Consider the following 27357-nt stretch of genomic DNA (forward strand, 5'->3'; position numbering starts at 1 on the left):
TATTTATTTTTGAGAGACAGAGAGAGACAGAGCGTGAGCAGGGGAGGGGTAGAGAGAGGGGGAGACACAGAATCCGAATCAGGCTCCTGGCTCTGAGCCGTCAGCACAGAGCCCGACGTGGGGCTCGACCCCACGAACCCTGAGATCATGACCTGAGCCAAAGTCAGATGCTCAACTGACTGAGCCACCCAGGTGCCCTGTGCAATCATTTTTATTCGCAAAAGGACCTCTTGGGTTGTAAATGTTTGGTCCAAGTAATTTTGCCTCTGTCTTGCCAGGAGAGAATACAACCTACTTCGCCCAAATGTGAGGTAGGACTTTCGGGTCACGTGGTCGCTCCAGTGAATGAAGGATTGAAAAAAATAGCTATGGAAGCCTTGGCAAGTTGTTCACCTGGTTAAGCCCTAGCGGCTCTACCTGTAACCTGGGAGCAAATGAGCGAAAGAACACATAAATGCACAGTGAGCGGGTAGCAGATCAATCAGTGTTCAGCCCCTCTATTGCCATTGCTCTATTTCCTTTTTCCAAGAGGTTGGTGACACAGGATACTATTTACAGGTCACAGATGATAAGGCAGGGCCTCAGCTTCCGGGCTTTGTGAAGTGGTGAGCTATAAAATAAGGTAGAGCAGGTGGGAACATACCAAGAGATCCCAAGAAAAATATCCTTTACAACCGTATGAAAAGTATTCATTTCACAACTCACGAGAAGAAGTTGTTAATTTCTTATAAAAGTTAGATTTCTTTTGGCCAAGTCAATTAAAATAATACTTTTCTTGGTGGCATTTTCTGGTTCTAACCGTAAGTTTCCCTAAGCACCTTCTTCTGAATCGGGCCAAAGCCAAGCAGATGCCGGCTCTCTCACAAGACATCTTACTTGGTTTTGTGAAACTGTGTTGTTTACCGAGGGGAGCGTTGAGGGATGCTCATTTTCAGCCCTAACTGTCGAGGAAGGCACTGTGGTTCCTTTTGTAATCCTCTGCTCCTTGTGTTCCTGCCCTCTCTGTCCCACCTTCTCTCAGAGGATGTAATACCCCGCTGCTTCCTGACTGCACTGCGATTTTAGCCTCATGCCTGACTTTTCTCCGATGCTGCTGGCCAAGAGGGTCCACGACTGAGCCAACGGATGGAATCAGGCTCATCTCTGAAATTATTTATGATTCCTATTAATTCTCTCTCTCTCTCTCTCTCTCTCTCTCATAAATAACACAGTTAAAAGAGCCCATCAGATTGAGGACAGGCACTACGGTGCGGAGACTCAGCACATGGACGTCCATGTCCGTTTGCCAGCTCCCAGCACTCCCTACCAGCGTGGGAGACGAGTTACTTAGTCTCTCGCTGTTCTGTTTCCTCACCTGTAACACGGGGATGTCGATAGCCCTCCCTGATCCCCCTGGCGACACCCGGTGAGTCGGGTGAGTGAAAACACCCACAGCCTCAGAGCAGTACCCAACATGTGAAAGATGCTTGCCGCGTTTATGACAATTTCACAAAGGGTTCTAGTCAGTGGTGTTCACTACACGATGAGTCTCAATGGATAACGGGTCTGGATCGAGCAGAGGAGAGACAGCATGTAAATGTCCAGAATAAATTTGGAAAATTGCAGAAAAATTCACTTGGCTAGTTTTCCTTGCTTCAGATTAGAAATGTATTGACCTGTCATGACCGGAAATCTGGTAAGTATTTGGAGGGTAAATCTAGATATCCATGTTTACCTGCTGGAGAGTTAAAGAGAGTGGTCGATATTAGTTAGGAACATGAAGTGACTATTACATTAAAAAAAAGTTTTGTTTTGCTTTGTTGAGAGAGACAGAACACGAGTGGGGGAGGGACAGAGAGGGAAGACACAGAATGGGAAGCAGGCTCCAGGCTCCAAGCTGTCAGCACAGAGCCCGACGCGGGGCTCGAACCCACAAACTGTGAGATCATGACCTGAGCTGAAGTCGGACGCTTAACCCGCTGAGCCACCCAGGCACCCCACGAAGTGACTATTAAAACTGATACACCTTTGGGGCGCCTGGGTGGCGCAGTCGGTTAAGCGTCCGACTTCAGCCAGGTCACGATCTCGCGGTCCGTGAGTTCGAGCCCCGCGTCAGGCTCTGGGCTGATGGCTCAGAGCCTGGAGCCTGTTTCCGATTCTGTGTCTCCCTCTCTCTCTGCCCCTCCCCCGTTCATGCTCTGTCTCTCTCTGTCCCAGAAATAAATAAATAAACTTTGAAAAAAAAAATTAAAAAAAAAAAAAAAACTGATACACCTTCTTCACAATAATGTGGCCCAGTGACATTTTTTAAGATAGTGACTTTTCAAGACAGTGACATAGTCCTGATGCCTATTTTGTTTTGCCCAGTCAAAACCATGCTGTGTTTTCTTTAATAGGAATTGTTTTTCATTTGTAAAATCATGTTGGCAAAGTTAAGAAGTATCAGGGGTCCGGTCTTTACAGCCCACTTGAGGTTCTAGTTCAATGCTAACATAGCTGGCATGGCTTTGGGGTAAGAAGTACCCCTCTGGGGCTGTTATAGCCAGAGAGAATGGTGAATGACAATTTATAAATGGTCCATGTTTGTATCCAGACTCTGTGTGTGTGTGTGTGTGTGTGTGTGTGTGTGTACAGGGAACAGTAGAAAGATGAGGAAATCCTAGAGAATAGCGACACACAGAACAGAGAAAGAGAATTCTTTTAATTCCAGACCCTGTCCCAACTATTGAGGGAGAGTTAGCAGGACGACCTCCATCCATCTATCACCCTCTGCTAGAGTGATCCAGGCAACTCAGGACACAGAGAGGCAAAGGCCAGTGGTACAAAGTCCGAAGCATTTATATGACGTGGGAGAACCCTGTCAGGACGAGCGCAGTGAGGAAGAAGGAAGGCCCTGAGGGACAGGTGAATAGGGGCGGGCACTTTGAGAGCCTCACTGAAGAGAAGCAAACTTTCCTTAGGAATTTGCTGGCACAGACTCAGTACCCACAGCGAGACTTCTTCTTGGAAGTAAAAATTGGTCCAGACGCAGGAAAGGGGTTCAAGACGAGTGTGGAGTGGTGGGGATGGCCACGCAGAGCTGGAACGGCCGGGAGAGACAAAAATCCAGGGAGCGCCAGAGCAGAGACTGTTTTCATAACCGCACCTGCAGATTTAAAAAAAAAATTCAGCCACAAGTACTGCTTTCTCACACCACTGCTATTTTCACTGCTTTCTACTACTCCTTGGCCATCAAAGAACAGACGCTGTCTCAGTACCTTACGTATTGGCTTATTTAACCTTTTCACATTTAAGAGGTAGTTACTAATATTTTTGTTATCATTCTTCTTTCCAGAGAGGAAGAAAGGAGGCACAGGGACATTGAAAAGTGGTGCCTTCTTACCTTCTGTATTTTCTTCCGGTTGTCAGTTTCAGGAGTTCAGTTGCTTGATCTGTTTGTCTCGGTAGATCCAGAGTTGAACCCAGTGCTCAGCATAGACGCGGTGATTACTGCTGAATAAATCAGAGTAAAATTAGAATGCCTCGTGCACGAGTCTGCATCGCTTGGCGGCTCAGCGTCTGAGTATTTACAAAGGTAATAATGCCATTCCGGGGATTGCGCGACGTATGACGCGAGTCGCTGTGTGAAGTCGTGCTGCACAGGACGTGTGCAGTTGGCCGCGGTCTGTATTATACGGAACGGAGAACGGAACTCAGGCCGTAGATTGTGCAGTTTAGACAGGGGTGTGTTCCAGATGGCCCCAAGGGTGGCAACATGGTGACCACGGGGAAGTAGAGGAGGAAGGTCCCCAACCACAGATCTGCACGCTTAGTGAGGGCAGCACCCCGTGAAATGTGACTTGTCCCCTAAATGCAATTACAAATTGGACTGAAGTGACAACGCTGACAGCTGACACCTAGTGTAGCCAAGTGTAAGCCCGAGGGAAGCTCGCCGTGCTGGCGGGTGGGAGAAAAGGAGATTGTAGAAGTGCGGGGGTGGTGGAGGCTGGAGGGACGCCGTGGGCAAGAGGCAGGGGTGTATGGGGCTCGGGGTGTAGTTGATCTCCTGGCTCTTTACCTCCCGGCCTGGAGGCCACGGTGCCGCCTTCCCGGGTGGTTGGCAGCATCTGAAGAATGAGGTTTCACTCTGAAGGCAGAAGCACTTGGTGGTGTTGGTTCCCTTTTCTCTGCGTGAAGTGATCTTTACCTTGAACAGTATTAGGTCACTGGGAAATGTTCCTGGCTCTCAGCCGTGTTTCTGGCCCTACGATAAACCCGGAAAATGCATGTTTCCCTAAATTCTAGTTATGGGGGGGTGAATGCGTGTTTCCCATGGCTACCCTTAGAGCCTTGAACTCAGTCATCCGATCTCGCACTGCTCACCTCGGAGTCAGAGCAGTAGAAGGTTGTCGAGCGCTTCTTGGAAAGGCCGCGTTTTCATTCTTTGCAGCCATAATGACCTCAGAGGCGCCTCCAGGCTCTCGCAGCATGACCCTCCTGCCCAACCGCCCAAATCCAACTTGGCTGTGCAAGGGTTCTGCCCCCGCCTCCCGTCACAGACTTCCCCAGGTTCTCTGGCATCTAGTGTTGAACTTGCTGGCTGGAGGTTCTTGGTTGGTGGCTTTGCCCTTTTAAAAATAATGGGCCTGTGATTTTGCTCTCTTCAGTCCTTCGTGAACCTACTGAACTTTTCAAAATGTCAGAGAGAAAGAGAGGCAGGGAGTCAGTCACTGGGTAACTTTTCTCCTTCTCCAATATTCGGAGGCAATTATCAGGACTAAAAGTTTGTCTTCTCACACTTACTATTCTTTAGGATTCTATCATAGACGCGTTGTCTCATGGTGTATCTGCCATTTCCTGGGTCTCCTTTCCTTTCCCAAGATGGGCAACGGCCTTTCTGGTTTAAACGGGAGGTTGGCGACCCCTGGAGGGGGTGAGGTGGACCCCTGTCACCGTGGTCATACTGACTCTGTGCTCTGGAAGCTGGCTCTGCTCTCGCCCCACTGACACCTGGGATTTACAGTTGTGAATGAAGGAGGAGAGAGTAAACCCTTTCCTGTGCCCTGTTGTCAGGTAAGTAATGGACGGAACCCACAACGAAAACCCCAGATTCTGAATGCTTGTCTGGGCTTGGCAAGTTACTGTGTTATTTATGCTATTTAATGAAAGTGTCTTTGCCACGTGGATGCTACGTAAAATAATTTTGTCCACGTGAATTTCTGTGCTGCCTCCATGTTTGCCAAGTTGGTTAATTTGGGCCCCTGATTTGATTGTAAACTTGGTTCCATCCATTTCTATTCTCCTTTGATTCCATTTGAGCTAGTGTGTGTCTGTACCCGATGTGGTCGTCGATGTGGTTTCGTTTGTTCCATGCCATTGGCATTGGGGTTTTATTTTCAGGGGGGATGCCTCATCTGAGTTTTGTCCCCCTGCTAGTTTTTCTCCCACTGTCTTTTCAGATAATCAGATATATTTTGCATTCCACTTGAAATTCATTTAAATTTATGTTTTCAAGAACTGTTCATGTTATTTTAGTGTTTTCTTTCTGGGTTACAACCTTGAACACTGTCTACTGAGATTTAATGTTAAGTTACTTTACTTAAATACAGAAAGCTGCTCATTTTTGTTAAATTTATATTTAAGGATTTTACTATTTTAAGCACAGGGTAAATGAATTTTTTTTTCAAATTTAATTTTCCATTTTTTGTTGATAGAATGAGAAATAATATTTCATTTTGTGTAGTGACCTCCTATCTGTGGCCTTATTCCTTGTAGTTGTTCTGAAGATTCTTTTTCTAGATGATCACAGCAGCCATGAATAAAGACGGTGTGAGTTCTCTCTTTCCATGTGTTACTTCTTTTTCTTGCCTTATTTCATTAGCCAGGAATCTCCAGTACAGCTCCTGTGTTAGCGGTAGAATACATAGTGTGGCGATAAACATTACTACCTTTAAAATACTGTTTTCATTTTTGCCTTAAGCAGTAATATGCCTTCTAAATAAATTATGAGAAAAGAAAACATATTTACAATCTTTTATATTTGCTGAAATATCTGCCAGTTCTGATTGGAGCTCTTTATTCCTTCAGTAGGTCCGTGAACTTTAGGCTTGAGGAACTTCCCCTAGCATTTTGAAACAATTGCTTTAATATTTATTTTTATTTATTGATAGAGAGAGAGAGGGAGAGAGAGAGAGACAGAGAGAGATGGAGAGAGCACAGCGGGAAAGGGGCAAAGAGAGGGAGAGAGAATCCCAAGCATGCTCCACACTGTCAGCCCAGAGACTGATGTGGGGCTTGAACTCACCAACCGTGAAATCATGACCTGAGCCAAAACCAAGAGTCTGACCTTAAGTGACTGAGCCATCCATGTGCCCCATTCCCCTTAGCATTTTTATAGGCCAGGACTGTTGATGAAAAAATCTCAGTTTTTAAATCTGATATGTTTTTTTTTTTAAATTCTCATTTTCCAAGGATATTTTTTACTGGGTATAGATTTCTTGGTTGCCTTTTTTCTTTTAGCTCCTGAAAATATAGTTTTGTTGTCTTTTGACTTCTATTGTTTCTGATGAGACATCAGCTGACGTTTCTGTCATTTTTCTTCACCCCTCTATGTGTGCTATGTTGTTTTCCTCTAGGTGCATACGAGATTTTCTCTTTAACTTAGGATTTTAGCAAATTTATGGTTAGCAAGATTTATGATGGGCTTAATTATGGTTTTCTTCTTGTTTATCTTGCCTGGGTTTCATTGAGTTTCTTGGATCCGTTACTGGTATTTATCACCATATTTGGAAATTCTCAGTCATTATTTCTTCAAATATTTTCTGCCCCATTATTTTTTTTCCCTCCTCAGTCTTGGACTACAGTTGCACATATGTTAGGATGCTGGGCGTTCTCCCACAGTTTACTAAGACTGCACTAGCTTTACATCAGCCTTGCTTCTCTCTCTTGTTTAGATCGTATTATTCCTGTTGACCTTTATTCTGCTGCCTTCAGTTTGTCGGTAAGCCTGCTGGTTAACACCTCATCTCGGATACTGGGTTTGTCACTTTCGAGCTTCCATTTGGTTTCCCCATTCATTCATTCATTCATTCCCTATGAGCACATTTTCCTTTAAGTCCTTCGATACATTTATAAGAGCAGCTCTGGGGTTCTCATCTGCTCTTGTCAAAGTCTGGGACATCTTGAGTTTAGTTTCTGTTGACCTTTGTTTTTTTTTTTTTTTTTTTTAAAGGTTATTTATTTATTTTGAGAGAGAGAGAGAGAGAGAGAGAGAGAGAGAGAGAGAGAGAAAGAGGGCAAGCGATCAGGGGAGGGACAGAGAGAGAGGGAGACAGACAAAATCCCAAGCAGGCTCCATGCTGTCGGCCCAGAGCCCAGACGTGGGGCTTGATCTCAACCACGAGATGATGACCTGAGCCTAAATCAAAAGTCAGACACTTAGCAGACTGAGCTGCCCAGACACCACTCTGTTGACCTGTTTTGGTTTTGATTTTGGGTCTCATTTTTCTATTTGTTTACATGCCTACTGACGTTGTTTACTGTAATCTGAACATTAAGAATGAAACCACACGGAGACTCCGTGTTTGTGCTCCATGGTAGCAATCTGAATTTGCTCCAGGAGGCAGTGCCCGTGTCTGAATTCAAGCCAACTTGTGTCTTGTCTGTAGCTGGCAGCAGCTGAGATTCAATTCAGTTCCTTCTGCTTTCAGCTGTGGTGTTTTTGCGGGGCCCTCTGGGCCATCCACCTGCGTATGTGTATCTAGCACTCCCCCCAACAGCTTGGGCAGAATTTATGTGCAGATTTTGTGTTCACTCCCCAGTGGCTCCCTCTCTTCCAGGATTCACTTTAACTTTCCAGATGCCCTGCCTTGGGCCTCATGCAGATGGGATAGTGCCCTTCAGAAAAAAAGGTGCAAATTCATAAATGTCACCGTTGCTTTCCCATGTTTCCAGTGCAGATCTCCTCTGGTTCCTGCCTACTTCTGAAATATTTTGTCCAAGTTTTATAATTGTTCTCTGAGCGTAGGTCCAAGGACTCTAGTCTTCACTGCTACTGAAAGCTGGCCCTTCCTTCTGAGAGTGTTTGAAGATTAAATTTTTCATATGACATTATTCATCCTACATGATTCTAAAGGTACGATCGTCGTCACCGTCAACATCGTCATCGTTAACATTTTTTTTAACATTTGTTATTTAGCTACACTCAAAAGGATTGTGTGAGGCTCCATGTTGAATACATAATCAGCTGTAGCAATAATAGCATCACATACTTGCCCCACTGTGGTCAGCCAGAAAAGGCTTTCAAAGGTATCTAGTAAGACGTCCAAATCCCCAGAACGTATGAATATGTCATCTTACACGGTGAAAGAGACTTTCTAGCTATGATTCGGTTAAGGATCTCAAGATGGGGAGATTTCCTTGGACTGTCCAGGTGGGCCCGATGTGGTTGCGAGGGTTCTTATAAGAGGAGGCAGGAGGGTCGGAGTGGGGAGAGGGTCATTTGATGATGAAGCCAAGGGAAACAGAGTTGGAAACAGAACGTGATCTTTCTGACTCTGAAGCCGGAGGAAGGAGCCATGAGCCAAGGAATGCAGGCAGCCTTTAGAAGCTAGAAAAGGCAGGGCAGTACATCCCTTCTGCAGCCTCCAGAAGGAACACAGCCTTGTGGACTTTGATGTTGGCCTAGAGAGGCCCATTTTGAACTTCTGGCCTCCCAAACTGTAAGGAAACAAATTTCTGTTGTTTTGAGCCATTAAGTATGTCATCATGTGTTACGGCAGCTCTAGCAAACTCATGCCTCCCGAAACGATTTTGTTGTAACTTTCATTTTATAAAAAGGAAACAGGCACATGGACCTTCCCAGGTACAATATGCTTAAAGCAACTCGTCAGAGACTTATTTCTATATCGTCACTACTTTCTGTATATTCCTATCGGTCTCTTACTGAAAATGATTCCATTGCGCATTTAGGCTTAACACTTGGAGAGCAATAAGGGGTGACAACGACGGTTTTGAGAAGTGATGCTCCTAGTAAGGAGAGCGAGGGAGCCCCTGAAGAAGCTGTGTTCACCGTCCTCAATGTCCCTACCTACTCTATTGCTGCTGGTAGTGATTTTACATCTCCTCCTAAGGGTTAATGATTAGTGGAAGCTTAGAAACCAGTTAGTATTTCTATCTCGGACTGTTTCACCTTGAGTTTCCCTTTATGTTATGAACTATTTGTAATAAGCTCAGTGCTAGAATATTTTAGGGTCTAACTGGCAGAAAGAGCTGCGTGCCCTCCAGGGTCACAGGCTAGGTATCTGATGACTAGTTTTCGCCAGTGGAACGTGGGAAGAAGTAATATGCCTGTTGCAGGCCATGGTGGGCTGTGTGTGTTTTCTTCCCCGTTTGTGGCGACCACGGAGACCGCTCGTCACCCAGGGTGTTAGTGATGGAGGGGTCTGGACTCTGGAGTCACTCGTTGGAGTGGAGTCTGCCAGGGGATCTCTGCTGGACTCTCTCTAACAAGAGGACTTAAATTGTGTTCTGCCATTGACACTCTGGGACCATTAGGGCAGCCGCTCTTATCTACTCATGTTTTTAGCTAGGAAATCACGCAGTCGTTAAATGGAGACAGAAAGGCTGTTTTTGAGGATCAAAACGTAGCTACAAGTTAGGGAGGGAACTCCCGTATGACACTTTAACATACATCTTTTATATTCCTGTATCATCCCTAGAAGATAAATATTTGGACAGGAGCCCAAGGCTCGAAATGAGTAATGGCTTTACCCAAAGATAACAACCAGAAGTTGATGGGACTAGGATCTAAAGCCAGACCAGATTTCAAAGTCTAAATCTTATCACTACAATGCACTACTTTTAAAGTTTCAGAACTAGGGACTGCTATACTAATTTGGTTCAAGCTCTACTTTTTTCCAGAGGGCCACAGGGAGTAAATGGCAGCATAAGTTGGTTTCCTGAATTTTTAATCTTGTGCACTAGTGCAATTCTCAATGGGGAGAAGGGGCATATCATAACGTCTGGAGATGGTTTTGGTCGTCACGACGGAAGAGGTGTCACGGTGTCTAGTGGGCGGAGGCCAGGGAGACTGCTGCACATCCTACTTTGCACAAGACAGCCTCCACACAAAAGAACGATTCACCCCAACGCCCCTAGTGTTGAGGCCGAGAAACCCTGTTAAGGGGCGTACATCCACTATGTAGCAGAGACAGGACTCAAATCCATGGTACCACCACTGCACAATGTCTTTCTAGAAAGGTTAATTACCGCTGACCAGGGAACTCGGGTTCAGCCTTTTCACTGACCGTTTGGGAAGCCCAAGAGATACGTAACGGAATCACGTCACATGTTGACCTTCGGCAGGCTGTGAGCTCTTGGAGTGCAGGGTCGAAGCCATGCGGTGCTGGTTTGTCAACGCCTACGTTACATAGTAACTTTGATCCCCTGTTTATGAAGTTGCTACACGAATCATTCAGTGATTTTTCTGTCCCCCTGAAGTCGATCCTAACGACAGCCCCTTGTAAAATAACCTGAGAAAACTGCTTCATCAAGCACACATCTTCTCCCCGGTTGACAAATTGCACAGCCGTCCTCAGTCCTCCATGGAACCGGGGCCTGAAGATTAATTGTGTGGCTGAGTTCTTTGTAGAGCAGGCCCCGTGCGCCCTTAAATTCCGAGGGGTGTTTGCTCTCGTCCTGTACATTTATAGCTGCCTCCTCATTTCTTCTGAGTCTTGTAATTCCTGGCAGCTGCTTTCAAAGGACAGTCACCACTCCAGTGGCCGTTTTTCTGTGCACCGCGCCTTTCTGATTCCCTCTCCTGCTGCTCCGCAGCAGGGTCTGAGTTGTTATTATGTCTCGTTTCCATTTGGTAGAGAATCTCTTGTGCAGAGGTGTTTCCTTAATTGGCATCTTTGCGTTGGGAGCTTGGAAAGTGGGTGCCTCCCTTGTCCACCTTTGTCTCCACCTGACCCCTGGCTGCCCATCCCAGGCCTCTCTCTCCACTCCTCTGCATTTGGGGCTTATCTGGGGTTCACGGTCCTCCGAAAAAACAATTTCCACAGCCCGTGAGCCCACGTTATCTGAGCTGTATCTAAGGTATGTTAACCAATTAGAAAAATAAATGAGTGTGGAAAAGGAGGAGAGAGAGAGATCATACACAAGAGGTCCCAGCCCCCGAAAAGTGCTTTGTGGTTAGAAAAAAGCCTGGCAGAGGCCCGGCTCAGGGTCGGGGGGGGGGGGGGTGGGGGAGCTGGCCCTGAGCGCTGCTGGGCTCTGAGTCTGTTGACCCGGTGACAACTGTTTCTGTGCGGACGCCGTGCAAACAGGTGACGTTCATCTGGGTAAGTGACGGAATTTGGAAACTGCCATGGTTTCCTTTAGAAGAAACCCTTGTCCTACATAGATCTTTATTGTTCCCTAAAGAACTGCTGTTTGCACCAGAGAAATTTCGACTCCTGTACCGCGGTCCCATTTCACACACCAGTGTGCTTACAGTCCAACACCACATCCCCACGGTGCGGTGGGAACCTTCCTTCACCCACCTGCCGGCCGGGCCCAGAGGACCTCAGACTCGGGTGTGCGTGAAGTACCGTGAAGGGAGAAGGTGGGGGACGTGCTTGTTCTAGAAGGGCCCCAACACCCTGGGAAAGTCTCCAGCGGCTCTGGGCTTCTTCCTCTTGGTCCAGAACACCTGTACCTCCCACCTCCCCCCCACGCCCAGCCCCACCCGCTGGCACCCACACCCCCAGCCTGGCTCTGCAGATGTCCCTTGGAGGGGCGCTGATGGCAGGTAGCTGGCACTTACCTGCATCCCTGTCCCATTCCCTTCTGGGCCCCTGCCCTGCGGGGGGCCGGCCTGCCCCTTCAGCCTCCTGGGGTGGCAGCCTCAGGGGCCCAGCCCTTTCGAGGGCAACGAGGTAGGATCCCCTGTAAAAGCCACGGATGCACGTGCAGCTACCCACGCCCCTGCGGACGTGCAAGAACGTGGTGAGGGCGCAGCGTAAGGGGACTGGAATAGGGACACGGGGACTGTTTGAGGACTCTGAAAAGGCAGAGGTGGTTATGTGCGTGATGTTTCTGTACCTGCTCCCAGCGTGCTGTACCGGGTGGGATTCAGAGCAGCCGGCTCGACGGTGCTGACTGGGGAGACTGGGGGGGAGGGGTCTGACGGAGGACAGGTGCGCAGCCAGGACAGGTATGGTTGGGGGAGGGGACGATGACCCCGTGGGGCTGGCTGGAGGGGCTTCCTGAGTTTTATGTCTTGGTGACTGAGACTACTTGGGGCGGTTGGCAGAGCTCATGGCATAGAGTAGCACCCAGCACGATTTGCTGAATCAAGAGTGGAGAGGTACCATCTGAGCACCGATGCTTCTGTTTCTTGGCACTTAAAAACAATTTTTTTTAATGTTTATTTACTTTTGAGAGAGAGAGAGAGAGAGAGACAGACAGAGAGAGAGACAGAGCTCAAACAGGGGAGGGGCAGAGAGAGAGGGAGACAGAATACGAAGCAGGCTCCAGGCTCTGAGCTGTCAGCACAGAGCCTGACCTGGAGCTCAAACCCACCAACTGTGAGATCATGACCCAACCCAAAGTCAGATGCTCAACCGACTGAGCCACCTGGGCACCCCTATTTTTATTTTTAATTAAAAATTTTTTTAATGTTTATTTATTTTTGAGAGAGAGTGCACAAGCAGGGGAGGGTCAGAGAGAGAGGGAGACACAGAATCCAAAGCAGGATCCAGGCTCCCAGCTCTCAGCACGGAGCCCAATGTGGGGCTCAAACCCACAAACCGCGAGATCATGACCTGAGCCGAAGTCAGATTCTTAACGGACTGAACCACCCAGGCTGTTTCTTGGCACTTTTAAAACATTTGTTTCGGAGTTTCTTATTTTTAAATGACTTAACACATTGTGTGACCTTTTTGGTGTATATCTATCTCCTGGTCATTTGTTTTAATGTACACGTTTACCAGTATATCATGTATATTAAAGTGCAACATGTCGTTGTATTACCGACATGATTATCAGACTGAGGGTGGCCATCCAGGCAGAGCGTGTGAAGTTAGTTTCATTATTGACTTAGTAATTTTTGTGGAGATCTAAGTCACTTCAGGCATTCTAGAAAGAAGGGTGAGGTTCTTTTGGATAAAAGGAGCTTTGAAGAGACTGTAGGAGAAAAGTTTTCAGGAAATGTTGGACATAGGAATGCGGCCATCAGTGTAAGTAGGAAAATTTTTAAAACTTGGCATCTAACAAAATTAAGGCCCAGAGAAGAAGAGCAGAATAGAAAATATGAAAGAAGCTGCCGAAGGGGATGTCGGAATGAACGTCTTGGGCCGTGTTCTCACGGCAAGAGGGGAAACACCATTCGTGTTTCCTAATGGGAAACCTAACGGGAAACAGACCTAATGGGTCTGTCTCCGACGCGTCTACAGAGATATCAAGGGCGCGCCCCGTGTGGGAAACGTGTTCTCCAAGAATAGAAATCATTCGTCCATGCTTCGCTTCCCTTGCTTCATCCTGTGCCCTCTTACTCTGCTCTCATTTTTGTCCACGGTGCTTTTCCCTTCTGAGATGACTCAGGACCCATTTACTGTGGCTGTCGTCAGGCTCTCCCCAGGTAGAGACAAGAGGATGTTTTTCCCCTCCCGGGCTATCGATGAGTGTACCTGTCTCTCCTAGGACAGGTGCAGAGAGGGAATTCGGAAATACTGAAGGAACGCGTACCTCTTCTGTTGCTTCCATCCAGCAAGGAGCTAGAAACACAGGCCTGGTTCTCTGGCCTCAGGCTTCTCTGCACCGGGGACATCAAGTAACAAGTCGGTCTAAACAATAGTGGGAGTATTCTCCAAGGGTTACAGACGAAGGCACTGGGGTCAGGCAGGTGCAATTTTAGGCATATTCGCCAGTCCCGGCCGCCCGCACCTGCGCCCTTGCTACAGTCCTAGAGGGTCCAAACGGTTCCTTTCAGAGGAAGCACGATTGTTGTGCAGATTGCTTATAAGGTGGGAGTGGGGATGGTCTCTGTCCCCGCACGTTCAGTCCCTTTTGTCTGGCTAACGCCCACACCCGTCATTCACAGCAAACGTCTATCAGGTGCCTAGAACAAGCCACGTGCCCAGTTGCCGGAATTAAGGCCTCTCGCTTTTGTTTCATTTTGCTTTTGGATCCTGACCCTGTGCCAACCCTGGTTGGAATGGTCTGGAAAGACAGTGCACAGTGCGATGTTGCCATCAGCGCGGGAGACCGCCTACCCGTGCGGCTGGACCCACACCGCACACCCACAAGGGCAGCGCCGTTTGCCAGCGAGTGAGCTGGGGTTCAGGGCTGTTCAGTCTTGAACCCGGAGTGGCTACTCCAACAAGTGAAGTACAAGAATGGGGGACTTGAGCCTTGGGCACAGTGGGGTTCTGCCACTGACTCGGTCCCTGGCTCTCTCTTTTTGTGTTTCTACCCAGAGGCTGCTGTGATACACACAGTTGTCTTTTTCTTTTCTTTTCTTTTCTTTTCTTTTCTTTTCTTTTCTTTTCTTTTCTTTTCTTTTCTTTTCTTTTCTTTTCTTTTCTTTTCTTTTCTTTCCTTTCCTTTCCTTTCCTTTCCTTTCCTTTCCTTTCCTTTCCTTTCCTTTTTCTTTTTCTTTTTCTTTTTTTTGAGATTCAAGTGAAAACCACAACGTGTTATGCCCAAGACATCTTTTGTTCCGTTTTTTAAGATGCATGTACATTTTAGGAGAAACTGTATCGCTGTTTTAGATTCACTCGCCCGGGAATCACTAGTGTTTTGCGTGAGTTCTGTTTTGCGTGAGTTCTGTTTGATTCCTTAAACTTGAGCGAGGTTATGAACTGCCCCTGCTTTTGCTCTCTGTGAACGCAGTTCCGCCACGTTCCAAAGGCCACTGAACCCCACCCCGAGGGCTGGGGGGTCACCGGGGATCAGGGCCGTGCATTTGGACTGGACACACATTCGGTCCACCTGGAGAGCCGCCCCAGGGACGCTGTGCCCCCCGCTCGGCCACTTCCTCGTTCCCACAGAGCCGGCCCGCAGGGCTGTTCGGTGGGACGCTGTTCCCGGCTGCTGTGTCACATATTCAGGCCTCCGATTTGCTTACTTTTCCTCCTGTTAGAGGGGACTTCCTGTGTTCCCTTCTGCCTCATCTTCTCCCCTCCCCTTCCACTTGGCTCCTCTTTCTGTCTCCCCCCACTGAAAGCCGCTCCGGCTCTGGGACTCCAGGTCTGATGGTGGGAGCTGAAAAGGCGGCCCGGAGCCCCCGGGTGAGGGGCCACGCCCAGTGACAGCGCCTGTGCCCAGATGGGATTGGGCCCAAGTGCGAGCCTTTACCTTGAAACATCGGCTGAGAGGTCTGTGTTGCAGAGCCCGATCTTGCTCGCCTCGTAAGAATGTGCGTCTTTCATGTCTGCAGGGTGAAAACACACAAACAGAAAGCCTGTTGCATAAATGGGGCACTTTCACACTTCCCTAATTAGAGTGTAACTCGGTTGACGTTGTAAAGTGGTTTAGTTGTATGTTTCAAGAGCAGTAATTTGACTTCTGGGAACATACCCCGAGGGAATAGTCTAAATGCCTCCAATTTGCTAGCTGTCCAAGCCCAAGACCGTCTGGGAGCCAGTCCCCCAAGCCAGACCGCACTCAGATCGCAGCTCCAGCAAGGGTGACGAGGGCAGACCTGGGAAAGCCGCTTAGTGAAGTCCTGCCTCAGTTTCCTCCTCTCTAAAATGGGAGCAGCAAGAATGGCGACAGTCTCATGGAGCAGATGAGAGCATGTAACACACAGAGTATGGGGATTGGACACAGTAGGTGCTCAGCAAATGTTGGATGCTCTTCCTTGACATCTCTCTCCTTTTTAATTTTTAAAATGTTTGGGGGCGCCTGGGTGGCGCAGTCGGTTAAGCGTCCGACTTCAGCCAGGTCACGATCTCGTGGTCCGTGAGTTCGAGCCCCGCGTCAGGCTCTGGGCTGATGGCTCAGAGCCTGGAGCCTGTTTCCGATTCTGTGTCTCCCTCTCTCTCTGCCCCTCCCCCGTTCATGCTCTGTCTCTCTCTGTCCCAAAAATAAATAAACGTTGAAAAAAAAATTAAAAAAAAAAATAAAATGTTTATTTTTGAGAGAGAGAGAGAACACAAGCCGGGGAGGGGCAGAGAGAGGGGAAGACACAGAATCCGAAGCAGGCTGCAGGCTCCGAGCTGTCAGCACAGAGCACGACACGGGGCTCGAACCCACGACCCGCGAGATCATGACCGGATCCGAAGTCGGATGCTCAACCGACTGAGCCCACCAGGTGCCCCTTGGTCCTCTCTCTTTGCCTTGATTTCCTTATTTGGAGAATATGAATAACAACCGTGTTTACCTAGTAAAATTATTGTGGGGATTAAATAAAACGAGTGGTAACCATGGTGCGGGGCGTGCCGTAAACGCACGATAGATGTTATTAGCTATTGCATTTGGGCAAAAACCTTTATGAACAAAGCACATATTGCTGTACTATTTCTGATGGCAAAAATGAAAAATAAGGCACCTAGAGAGATTCGACCATTTCATTTCCATGATATTTAGAAGGCAAAATGATGTTGACAATGACTTTTTAATAGCACTGGGAAAAGCTATTTTGAAACACTAAGTTGAAAAGGACAGGTAAGTCTTCAGTTATCATCCGAAAAAAATCTATCCACAGGGGCCACAAATCTAGAAAAATACACCAGTGTATTTATTAGCGCTTGCCTTTGTGTGGTAGGATTGAAAGTGTAATTTCTATTCTTTAAATTTTTGTATCTTTAAATAAATTTTTAGAGCGAGAGAATGTTAGTTTTGGAAACTAGGGGTGGAGGTAATTCCTTTATGAAAGATCTTTAAATATTTTTTAGGCTTGGGTTTGACAGAATATTTCCCGTCTGTAAGAGCATTCAAGAGCAGCGCGGTAATTGGAAGAACCGGGCTACAATAAGTAATTTTACAATGGCTGCCTAATATCAATTCAAGTAGCAAAGGAAGGTGTTATCTGCCCCCGGGTCCGGGGCACTTGTCCACGCACACCGTGATGGAAATTTAATAATTTATTAAGCACAGACACTGGCCCCCACGTGCTCAATAAATATTTATTAAATAGATGAATGATTGTATTAAAGATGAGGTTTGTCGTTGAAAGGAGGTTGAATCCCCATAACGTTATCTGAGGCTCTAAGAGAAGAGATGCCCCCAAGAGGGCTGTTTGAGCAGAAAGAACACGGCTCAGAACCCAGGCGTCCTGGATTCTGCGGACCGTGGAGACGGCGCGTTCCCCTGCTTCGCTTCCTCGTCTGTGTGGTGAGTCGTTTGCAGAGAATGTTTTATCTTGTTTTCTCTCTCTGCGATTCAAACAATATGAATACAAAACAGTGACGGTTCGCCTTGGGTGAACGTAAGTGTGCAAGGTGGTTAGTACGTTTGATATGGAGGAGACTTTTTCTCCCCTGTTGTGCCCAGAATGAAGATCAGATGCCTTCTGAGACCTGAATGGTGGACAGGACCTGCTCCCTCTACCTCTTCACCCCTTCTGCTCTGCACCTGCCCGCCCTCCACCCTGCAGCCCTGCACACTAGCTGGTAACGGTTCCAGACAGACTCCTCTCTCCTGCTGCACCTGCAAACACACCCTGGCCCCTCTGTGCAAATGCGCTCTCCCTGCACCCAGACCTGTCCCTCATCCTCCCGCCTGCTCCTCCCACGACCCCTCAGGACGCAGCTCAGATCACTCACCTCTTAGGGAGGAGCCCCCCACCCCCCTTTCCCAGGCTGGACCTACTTGCTTTCTGTCGTGCTCTTGGAGAGCTGGGTATTCCTCCTTTTGGAATGCCCATCTTGCTTTGTAATTAAGCCTCCACGAGAGTGATTCTTTGATGAGTGCCTCTGTCTCCCACAGTTGTCTGTTTCCTCCATGGGAGCAAGTGTAATCGTTTATTTTTGGTGCTCTGGATATTGAGGATTCTCACTGAGTATTTGTTGACTAAGTGACGGGCTGCTGAAGAAATCAGCTCAAGGGTGAACGTGTATTTATTCATCGACAGGAGAAAGGGAGACTATGAAGTTCGAATGCCACTTCGAGCTCTCTCTCCCTGAGTCCCCCCTCCCCGGGACAAATAAGCGGGACAGAGGAAGTTAGCCGCATCTTAAGGTTTGATGAATGAGGCAGGATAAAGTCCAGGCAGGGTGAATAACTTTTTCAAGGGGCACATGGGTGACGGAGCTCCTCTGAGAACCTACAGCTGTTGTCTTGGAGAAGAAACATGTCGGAAAGAACAGGATTAGGGCATTCTGGCCGAACGCGTGTGGCCTTTGCACACAAAAAGTCATGCATTTTAGGGTGACCCTATTTTTTTTTTTCTTTCTCCCTGTGCGGCTTAAGCAGTAAACTCTCTGACACTGTCTTCCTTCTGGTCTCTTCTGACTAGGAGAGCAGCCAAAAGATGAAGGCCTGGACCTCAGAGAGAGGGGACACCCGTGGGCACGCATCACTCTGTGGGTTCCTGGCCAGCAAACCGGAACCCTGTGTGGAGTGTCAGAGACCCCATCTGATAACAAAATAGCATTTTGCTTTCCACTGTCACTGTCTTTTTAGGAATATTTCTTTCCCTTGGGGTCTTACGTAGAGGCAGTTGTCCACTGAGGCAAGGTTTGGACGTTCCTGCATCTGAAGGCAAATATCGTTTCCAGGCTGTTCTAGCAGTGCCCTGTTCCATGTTCTTTCCAACACGAGCCCTTGACAGTAATAATCTCTTCCATTTGTACAGGGTTTTCCCCATCTCGTTTGCTCCTCGTAGGTCTGTAGGCGTATTTACATTCTCCTAAATGTCTTAGGCTTCCAGGTTTATCTCCTGCCCCTTGCAGAGTGATGGACATTCATAGCGGGTATTTGCTGAAGGGACAGATCCCTAACTCCGTGAACCGACGAACAACCCTTTGCAATAAGGACTGTGGTGGTTGCTAGGTCTGATTTGCATACAGCTGGGGAAAGAAAAGATTTAAAATATCAAATGACTTTGTCAAAGATTCATTCTAGGTAATGAATGGAAAGATTTCTGGCTCCTAGTTCAATGCTATTTACATAAGTGAGTTATGAGATTCTTACATGAGTAGCTTTTTTGGTACTGATGACTTATATTAACTTTTTAAGCAGCTTCGAGGTATAATTTACATGCACAATCTTACTAACTGTTGGCACCCAATTCAATGATTTTTTTTGTGAATTTAAAAAGCTGTGTAACCACCGCTGCCATTGTCCATTTTTGGAATAGTTCCATCCCACAGTGAAGGTGTGTTACCACTTACCCCCTTGTTACCCCTTGTCTTGTTACCACTTAACCCCTGCTCCCAGGCCAGGGGATCCTTTATCCTGTGTCTCTAAGAGACATACTTTTCAAAAAAAAAAAAAAAAATTCATGCACATGGAATTATATGCAGTCCGATTGTATGTAGTACAATTTGTAGTACTTTGAGTCTAGCTCCTTTTTAGGCTTATCCCTGTAATTGTTCATTACTCACAAGTTGGTGGGTGTTTGGTTGGATTCCAGTCTTTGGGTGTGTGGACATTCTACCATGAACATTTGCAAATGTGTCTTTTTGTAGATGCATGTTTTCATTTCTCTTGGGTAAGTACCTAGGAGTGAATTGCTGCCTCATGGTAAATTTGTTTATTTTGTTAAAAAATTGGTGGGAGCACCTGGGTGGCTCAGTCAGTTGAGCGTCCGACTTCAGCTCAGGTCATGATCTCACAGTTCCTGAGTTTGAGCCCCGCGTCGGGCTCCACGCTGACGGCTTGGAGGCTGGAGCCCACTTCCGATTCTGTGTCTCCCTCTCTCTCTGCCCCTCTCCTGCTGGCACTTGGTCTCTCTCTGTCTCTCAAAAGTAAACAAACATTAAAAAAAAAAAAAGAAATTGGTGAACTGTTTTTCAAAGTTCCTGTACCATTTCATACTCCCAGTCTTTTTGATGAAAGCCATTCTGGTTGAGCATGTGGTGGTGCTCATTGTGTGTGTGTGTGTGTGTGTGTGTGTGTGTGTGTGTGTTTCTTTTTGTGGTCTTTTCCTTGAGAGGAAGAAGACAGAATAACTGTCATTCACAATTTGTCCTATCAATTTTTTTTTTTTTTTTTTTTTTTAAATTTTTTTTTTTCAATGTTTTATTTATTTTTGGGACAGAGAGAGACAGGGCATGAACGGGGGAGGGACAGAGAGAGAGGGAGACACAGAATCGGAAACAGGCTCCAGGCTCTGAGCCATCAGCCCAGAGCCCGACGCGGGGCTCGAACTCACGGACCGCGAGATCGTGACCTGGCTGAAGTCGGACGCTTAACCGACTGCGCCACCCAGGCGCCCCTGTCCTATCAATTTTTTAAAAGAGATGTAAACTGCAAGTGCAATTGCTGAGTTATTTAATTCTTCATTCATTTCTGTCAATTTTGGTTTATTTTGGCGTTGTATTGTTAGGTGCATATACATTTATAAGTTTTCTATCTTTTAATATAATGACTCGGCCATTAAGGGATTTCCTTTTTCTTTCTAGTTATATTTCTTGTCTTAAATTTTGTTCTGATATAACTGTATCTCTTATGGTTAAGGTTTACATGGCATATATTTTTCCACCTTTTTACTTTCAGACTCTTTGTGTTTTTGAAACTAAAATTTGCCTCGTGTAGATGGAATATAGTTGCATCTTGCTTTTTTGTTTTTTTAATATTTTATTTTTGAAAGACAGAGAGAGAGAGAGAGAGAGAGAGAGAGAGAGAGAGAGAGAGGCGCGTAGGGGAGGGGCAGAGAGAGACACACACAGAAACTGAAGCAGGCTCCAGGCACGCAGAGCCTGACACGGGGTTTGAACCCACAAACCGTGAGATCATGACCTGAGCCAAAGTCCGGTGCTTAACCGACTGAGCCACCCAGGTGCCCCTGCATCTTGCTTTTTAAACCAGTCTGCCAACCTCTGCCTTTTGGTTGAGGTGTTTAGTCTGTTCTCATTTTATCTAACTGTTGATATAGTTATATTTATATCTGCCATTTGCTATTTGTTTTCTGTATTCTTTCTTTCTCTCTCTTTTTTTTTTTTTTGCTCTGATCCTCATTTACTGCTACCTTATTTGTGTTAAGCACATATTTTTTAGTACACCATTTTTATTCATTTTTTTTTGCTATATTTTAAAGTTGTTTTCTAATGATTGCTTTAGGATTACAATATATGTCATTATAGTAGGACAATTCAGATTAATGGCACCTTAAATGTAGAATTCTACTCTCATGTCACTGCATTCTCTACCCCTCCTTTGTGCTGTTATTGTCATAAATATTATATCGGTGCATATTATATATTATATATAATTATATTATATATGTATTATTATATTATTATAATATTATATATAATATTACATATATTATATATATAATTATATATTATATTATATAACTAATACTACCCTGTTATAACTTTTTAACCAATCTTATGTCTTTTGAAGAAGAGAAGATATATGTTTGTAGTCTTTTTTATGAAACCTCCTATTTATAATTTCTAATTCTTTTAATTTTTTTTCCCAGTGGATTTAAGTTACCATCTATGTCATTGCTCTTCAGCCAGAAAGCTGCCTTCAGCATTTCCTCCAAGGCATGTCTGCTACCACATATCTTCAGTCTTTGTTTGGGAATGGCTTTATTTCACTTTCGTTTTTGAAAGGATAGTTTCACTCAATGTTGAATCCTTGGTTAATATTTGTTCTTAAGCGCTTTGAAGACGTCTCTCCATTACATTGTGGCCTGCCTTGCCCCGGTTGACCAATCAGTCAGTACGCGTATCAGTATTTCTGTGTATGTGATGAAGCATTTTCCTCTGTGCTTTTGAGATTTTCTCTTTGTTTTCGCTCTCCATGGTTAGAGATGTGTGTAGATGTGGATCTCTGCGTTTTACTACGTGGGATTCAACGAACCTCTCGGATCTGCCTATTAGTGTGTTTCACTAAATGTGGGAGGATTCCAGCCTTGTCTCATTATTTTTCTTCCTTTCTCTCACTCTCGACTCCTACTGGAACTCTTGGTCGCAGGTGCTGATTTGCTTGATGGTGCCCCTTAGGCCTCTCTCTTCAATTCAGTTTTCTTTATTTTCTTCACACTTTTACTCTGTTGTTCAGATTGGATTCTTTCTACAGATCCTTCTTCACGTTCACGGATTGTTTCCTTTACCAGCTCCTGTCTGCTGGTCGAGCCTCCCAGTAAAATTTCCATTTCAGTTATTGTACTTTATGACTTCAGAATTTCCACTGGCTATTTGTTATGGTTCCTGTGTCTTTATTGAGATTCCCTACTCGTGGAGCCATTTTCATCATATTTTTATTTAATTCTTCAAACACAGCTTCCATCATCCTTTGAGTATCTTTAGCCGCTTTGCATTTTTGTCTGCTAAATTCAACATTTGGGCCCACTCGCGGTTTCTACCGACCGCTTCCTTCTCTCCTCCTGAATATGGGTCACACATCCTTGTTTAGGCGAGCCTCATAAGTTCTTACTGAAGACTGGACGTTTAGATAACAAATTGTTGCAACTCTGAATTTTTTCTCCAAGGGCGATCGTGGTTATTCTTTTTTGTTTTGTTTTATTGATAGCAACTTGCCTCACCTCAATCTCCTGTCTCTGTCTCCCCTATGATGGGGATCTGGGAAGACCTTTGCTCGCTTTGTTTTCAATTCTTATTTTTAGTTTTTGGTCTGGCTCACTAGGAGTCACTCTTGGGTCTCTACAGGTTATTTTTCAGCCGGTCATTGCTTATAGTTTGGGCTCCAACTCTTGTGGTGATGAAGTTTCCTCCCTCTGCTGATGGGTCCGTGTGCACAGGCTGAGGAACATGGGCGACGCTTAGGTGACCTTTGTCTTTCTAAGCTCTACTGGGCTCTCCTGAGCCAGTAGGTAGGGTGAGAGGAGCCCCCAGGTAAAGGAGGCTCCAGTGGCTGAAATCCAAAATTCAGTCATTTTTCATGAGTAAACACTTCTCCATGTATTTTTTTTTGTTTGTTTGTTTTGGGTCAATATTCAGAGCTCTTAGAATGGTTGTGTTTGATATTTTTGTTCAGTTTAATATTTGTTTTACCAGGAAGAGGGTTTGCTGACCTTTTCACTTTGATGGCACTGCAGGTCTGTTCCCAGATTTTATCTGTTTTTATAAAGCATGTTAGTATGGATATTCTAGATAGACAAAAAGTCAAAATGCAAAAGTTACTCTAGAGAAAAAGATGATATAAGAACGCTACAGTACCTTTTATCTGGTGTCCTCTAATTGTTTCTTAAACTTCCTTCTATGTTATTTTTCTTTTTACGGTGGGAGGCGGCAACAGTCCTAGGCAGATGCTTCTCTCTTTGCAAGTGCCGTGACTTCTAGAACGCACGTGATGGGGGAAGAGCTGAACTCGTGGGCTGACGTGCCGTGGGAGCCCCTCCCATTCCGTCGGCATAAACCCATCTTAACTTCCCTCAGGCGTGAACAAGAAATCGGCAGGAGTTTGAGACAAAAGACACCTTATTTTCACTTCCTGTCCTGGTTTCATCTGAACTCGGACGGCAGAGCTAAAGCTGGGAGTATGTGCGGCTGTGGTTTTAACCCGGACTTACACAGCCGTGTGACAGCTGGACCGAGTCATCTTGAAATGCTTGGAAAACGTCCAAGACCGAACATTCGGAGGTGCAGACTTTTCCCTCTCTGTGCCCCTCCCCCTGTCAGCCCACGATGGGTGTTCATGCTGACGCGCCGCGGGAGGAGTGTGTGTGTGTGTTGGGGGGCACCGCGGACACATGCGCACACGAAGGACGTTTCCCAAACGAGGTGGTCTCCTTAAATCGTCATCTTCACAGCACTCACTTTCGATGGGAATCTAATTTTCTGATGAGAGGGGGATCATTTAAATTGACCTGAGCTGTCTTTCAACTCCTTGTCAGAATCCGTCCTGGGGACCCAATTTCCTGGCTCAGCAGGGAGCGTTTGTGCGTGGCCAGCGCCGCCGTGGCCCTGGACAAAGGACAGCGATAACAGACTCGCAGGTGGTTATAATAGCTTCAATTATAGCAAACAGAGGCAGCTGGGCTGTTCTCAGCACACGCCAGCTCAGCCAAGTTCTGGCCGCTAGCTCTCAGTTTCTTTTATTTGACAGCAAGAATGTTGAGGTCCCGTGGAGGTGCCCTCTAGGCAAAGGGAAGTCTGTGCCAACTGCTGAGGTTTCTAACGTCTGAACTGTGCTGGCATTTGCTCCTGGGAGAAATCATAGGGCTTGAATGCATGTTCTAATCAAATAAACATTGCTTCTTTCTTTCTCTCTGCCTCCCTCCCTCCCCCTCTCCCTACCCCTTCTCTCCCTCCCTCCCTCCCTTCCTCCTTCCCTCCCTCCCTCCCTTCCTTCCTTCCTTCCCTCCCTCCCTCCCTCCCTCCCTTCCTTCCTTCCTTCCTTCCTTCCTTCCTTCCTTCCTTCCTTCCTTCCCTCCCTTCATCCCTCCCTCCCTTCCTCCCTCCCTCCCCTATTTCCCTCCCTCCCTCCCCTATTTCCCTCCCTCCCTCCCTCCCTTCCTTCCCTACTTCTCTCCTTCCCTCCCTTCCTTCTTTTGTGCTTTTCATTACAATTTAGCTTTTGATGACTTCAATGGCAGACTGTCTTTTGTAAGTTACTTCTTCTCGCCATTGGGTGACATTTTTACTCCCTTGTTGAGGAAAACTTGGGAAAAAGCAGTTCCTTTCTGCTATACAAATCTTTGTAGCACAGTGTATTAGAAATAAAAAGAGGTGAGAAAGAAAGAACTGTGGTGAGCGGGAAGCTGGGGTTTCTGTCTAATCCGCACGAATTGCAGCAGCCGTTTGCCAATTAAAGTCAAATGCGTGTTTCAGATACATAAAGTATTGAGCAATGGGGGAAAAGGGCATTTTATTTCAAACAGCTTTTATTCCGTTCTTAATGTTTTTTCCACGTTTAAGCTGTTTTTTTTTTTTTTAACTTGTAGGGAAACCATTTATGTCAGCATGTTTAATAAAGAAGAAAAGAGCCTGAGAATGATGCATTCATTCATGGGGGTTTAGCTAATTAAGCAGAGCGGAGAAATCACAGTTGGTGGGGGAAGAAGGGATTTAATGGATCAACTACCCATGCGTGCACATGAGCATTTTGTGTAAAGCCAGAGATATAGGTACCATTGCGCAAACCGCACAATAGGATATGCGTGGATTTATTTACACAGGGAAGCATGTTACAGAAATAGGGCTCAAGGCACTTTATAAATTGAGTCTTGTTAATCTTGGCTATACTCTGGGGAGGCAGGTAGTTGGTAAATACCCTTATCCTTCCTTCTGACGGTGGGAGGACCACACATGGGGAAGGGTCAGGAGATTTGTACCAAGGTCATGCAGCAAGTTAATTAGCGAGCTTGAAATAACATGTGTCCCAGCCCAGCTCTCCTTCCAGCAGACCTTGTTGTTCCGTCTCTTCTCTTGGGTGTCTCAGCTTTTAACCATGTTCCCAACACTTGCTGCTAATTAGTAATTTCAGGAGCCTCTTCTTTACAGGAGGCTTAGAAACTGTGTAGGCATGGGAACCAGTTAGTGTTTTTAGTACCTCTGAAGCCTCCTAGCCTCTGAACAAGTATATAGAAAGTGATTCGGAAGCCTGATGAAGATATATTGGTTTGCACTGCTTTTCAGGGATGTCTTTGAAGCTAACGCTTCCCTCCAAGCAAAGGGGGTGGGGTGTGTGTGTTGTGGGGGGGCAGTGGTTGTTGATAAAGGACAGGTGCAGAAGGAACAACAATCCTGTGTTTTAAAGACAGGGCTGCAGACTCACTGATTATTTCTGGGCATCCTGGGGACCGACGCAGGATCTATTCATTCATTTATCCGTTTGTTCATCTGGCTTTCTTCTAGGTGTGCTGGTGGGCGCGATGCCTTTCGGGTGAGGATCAGCTACAACTGAAGGTAATGAGGCAGGCACAGGCCCTACCTCTGAGCCCTTCGCAAGCCATTTATTTCCTCATTGTAACATCTGTGACTGGCACCTTCTTTCTCTCAGTCGCCCAGCCTTGAGACCACAGAATCGCCCTGGGACCCTTTCTCTCGTTCCTTTCCACACACAGCGACGAAAGCCCCTGTGTCCTGCGTCTATACCACCTCGCACTGTGGCTTCCCTGGTCTCCTCGGGGGCACCACCGGAGTCCAGGCTGTGGCGGCCTCCTGTCCAGCCTGCTCCTGGCTCTGCTCCTGCAGCCGTTCTGCGGGGCCTCGACCCTGCGTGGGTGCACTCCTGCCTCAGCCCCCCTCAGAAACTGTGCGTGCCGCCCTCTGATGACTAACTCTAGAACGATGCACCCAACCACCCGTCAAGACCTTGAACTTGCCCCCACCTGTTTTTCTGTTTCTGTAGCCTAATTATAGGACACTGGTCCCCAAACATCATTGTCATCACCAGAATCCTCGTAACAGCTATGTTTTTTTTTTAAAGCTATTAATTTGTGCAAATCACTGTTTTTAGCTCTAAAGTGTATAATCTTATTTAATCTTTGCAATGAGCACCACCTGAGACGACTTCCTTGCTCAAGCCTTGTGTTGTGATGAGCCCTTAGTAACCTTGCCCCGTTCAAGCAGTCATGGCACATTCTTGGTAACTCTAAAGAGGCAATTATAATCTGTTATCACTTTTTGTATTTTCATCTCATTTCCTGCTTCTGAGCTGTGAGCACCCTCATTCACGGAGAGAGAATATTTGCAAAGTAGAGGGTAGCAGGGTTGTACAAAAAGTTGTACCTTGACCACACTTTCAGTGTTTTGATTTTTTTTTTCTAGGAACAGCTCAGCCAAAAGCTTTGCTAAAGTCAAAGAGGTTGTATTTATGGATTTTTTTATGCATTAATCCAATTGTTCGCACATAGGAGATTAAGTTAGTATGGTAAGTCTTGTTAGACAACTTGATTTTGGTGGATTGGGAGAGTTTCTGACGTTTTTTCAGAAGCAGAATTTAAATTTATAATTTTATAGTCTTTTTTCTAAAGTTTATGTATTTTGAGAGACAGTGAGCAAGAGAATGGGCGAGGGGCAGAGAAAGAGGGAGAGAAAGAATTCCGAGCGGGATCCGCACTGCCAGCATCGCCCGATGCGGGGCTCACACTCCCCAACCGTGAGATCGTGACCTGAGCCGAAACTGAGAACTGGACACTTAACCGACTGAGCCACCCAGGCGCCCCTATAATTTTATATTCACAATACCCATCCTTTTCCTTATTTGAGAAGATAAACTTTGTATCATATGACATTTTTTTTTTGCAACAGTGATTGACGTCCCTTGCCATGATATTGAAATTTTGTAAGATCTTAAAATAAGTTGACAAAGATTCAAGTCATACGC

The 27357-nt window shown here is 46.2% G+C and overlaps 1 long non-coding RNA gene across 2 annotated transcripts; it reads right to left on the minus strand.

The window, feature by feature from the left end:
* Window positions 1-2799: 2799 nt before the first annotated feature.
* LOC147582190 (uncharacterized) lies at window positions 2800-23623 on the minus strand. Of its 2 annotated transcripts, none has more exons than XR_015248660.1 (4): window positions 23244-23623; window positions 15301-15376; window positions 3362-3468; window positions 2800-3124 (listed from the first exon to the last, which is right to left on the minus strand). It is a non-coding gene; the product is annotated as an uncharacterized LOC147582190 (long non-coding RNA). The 2 variants fall into 2 exon arrangements; XR_015248659.1 differs by having other exon boundaries at window positions 3362-3471.
* Between the last annotated feature and the right edge of the window lie 3734 nt (window positions 23624-27357).

This window comes from Puma concolor, chromosome A3 (assembly GCF_028749965.1).
Source record: "Puma concolor isolate L17-30 chromosome A3, mPumCon1.1.hap2, whole genome shotgun sequence".
NCBI classification, from domain to species: domain Eukaryota; kingdom Metazoa; phylum Chordata; class Mammalia; order Carnivora; family Felidae; genus Puma; species Puma concolor.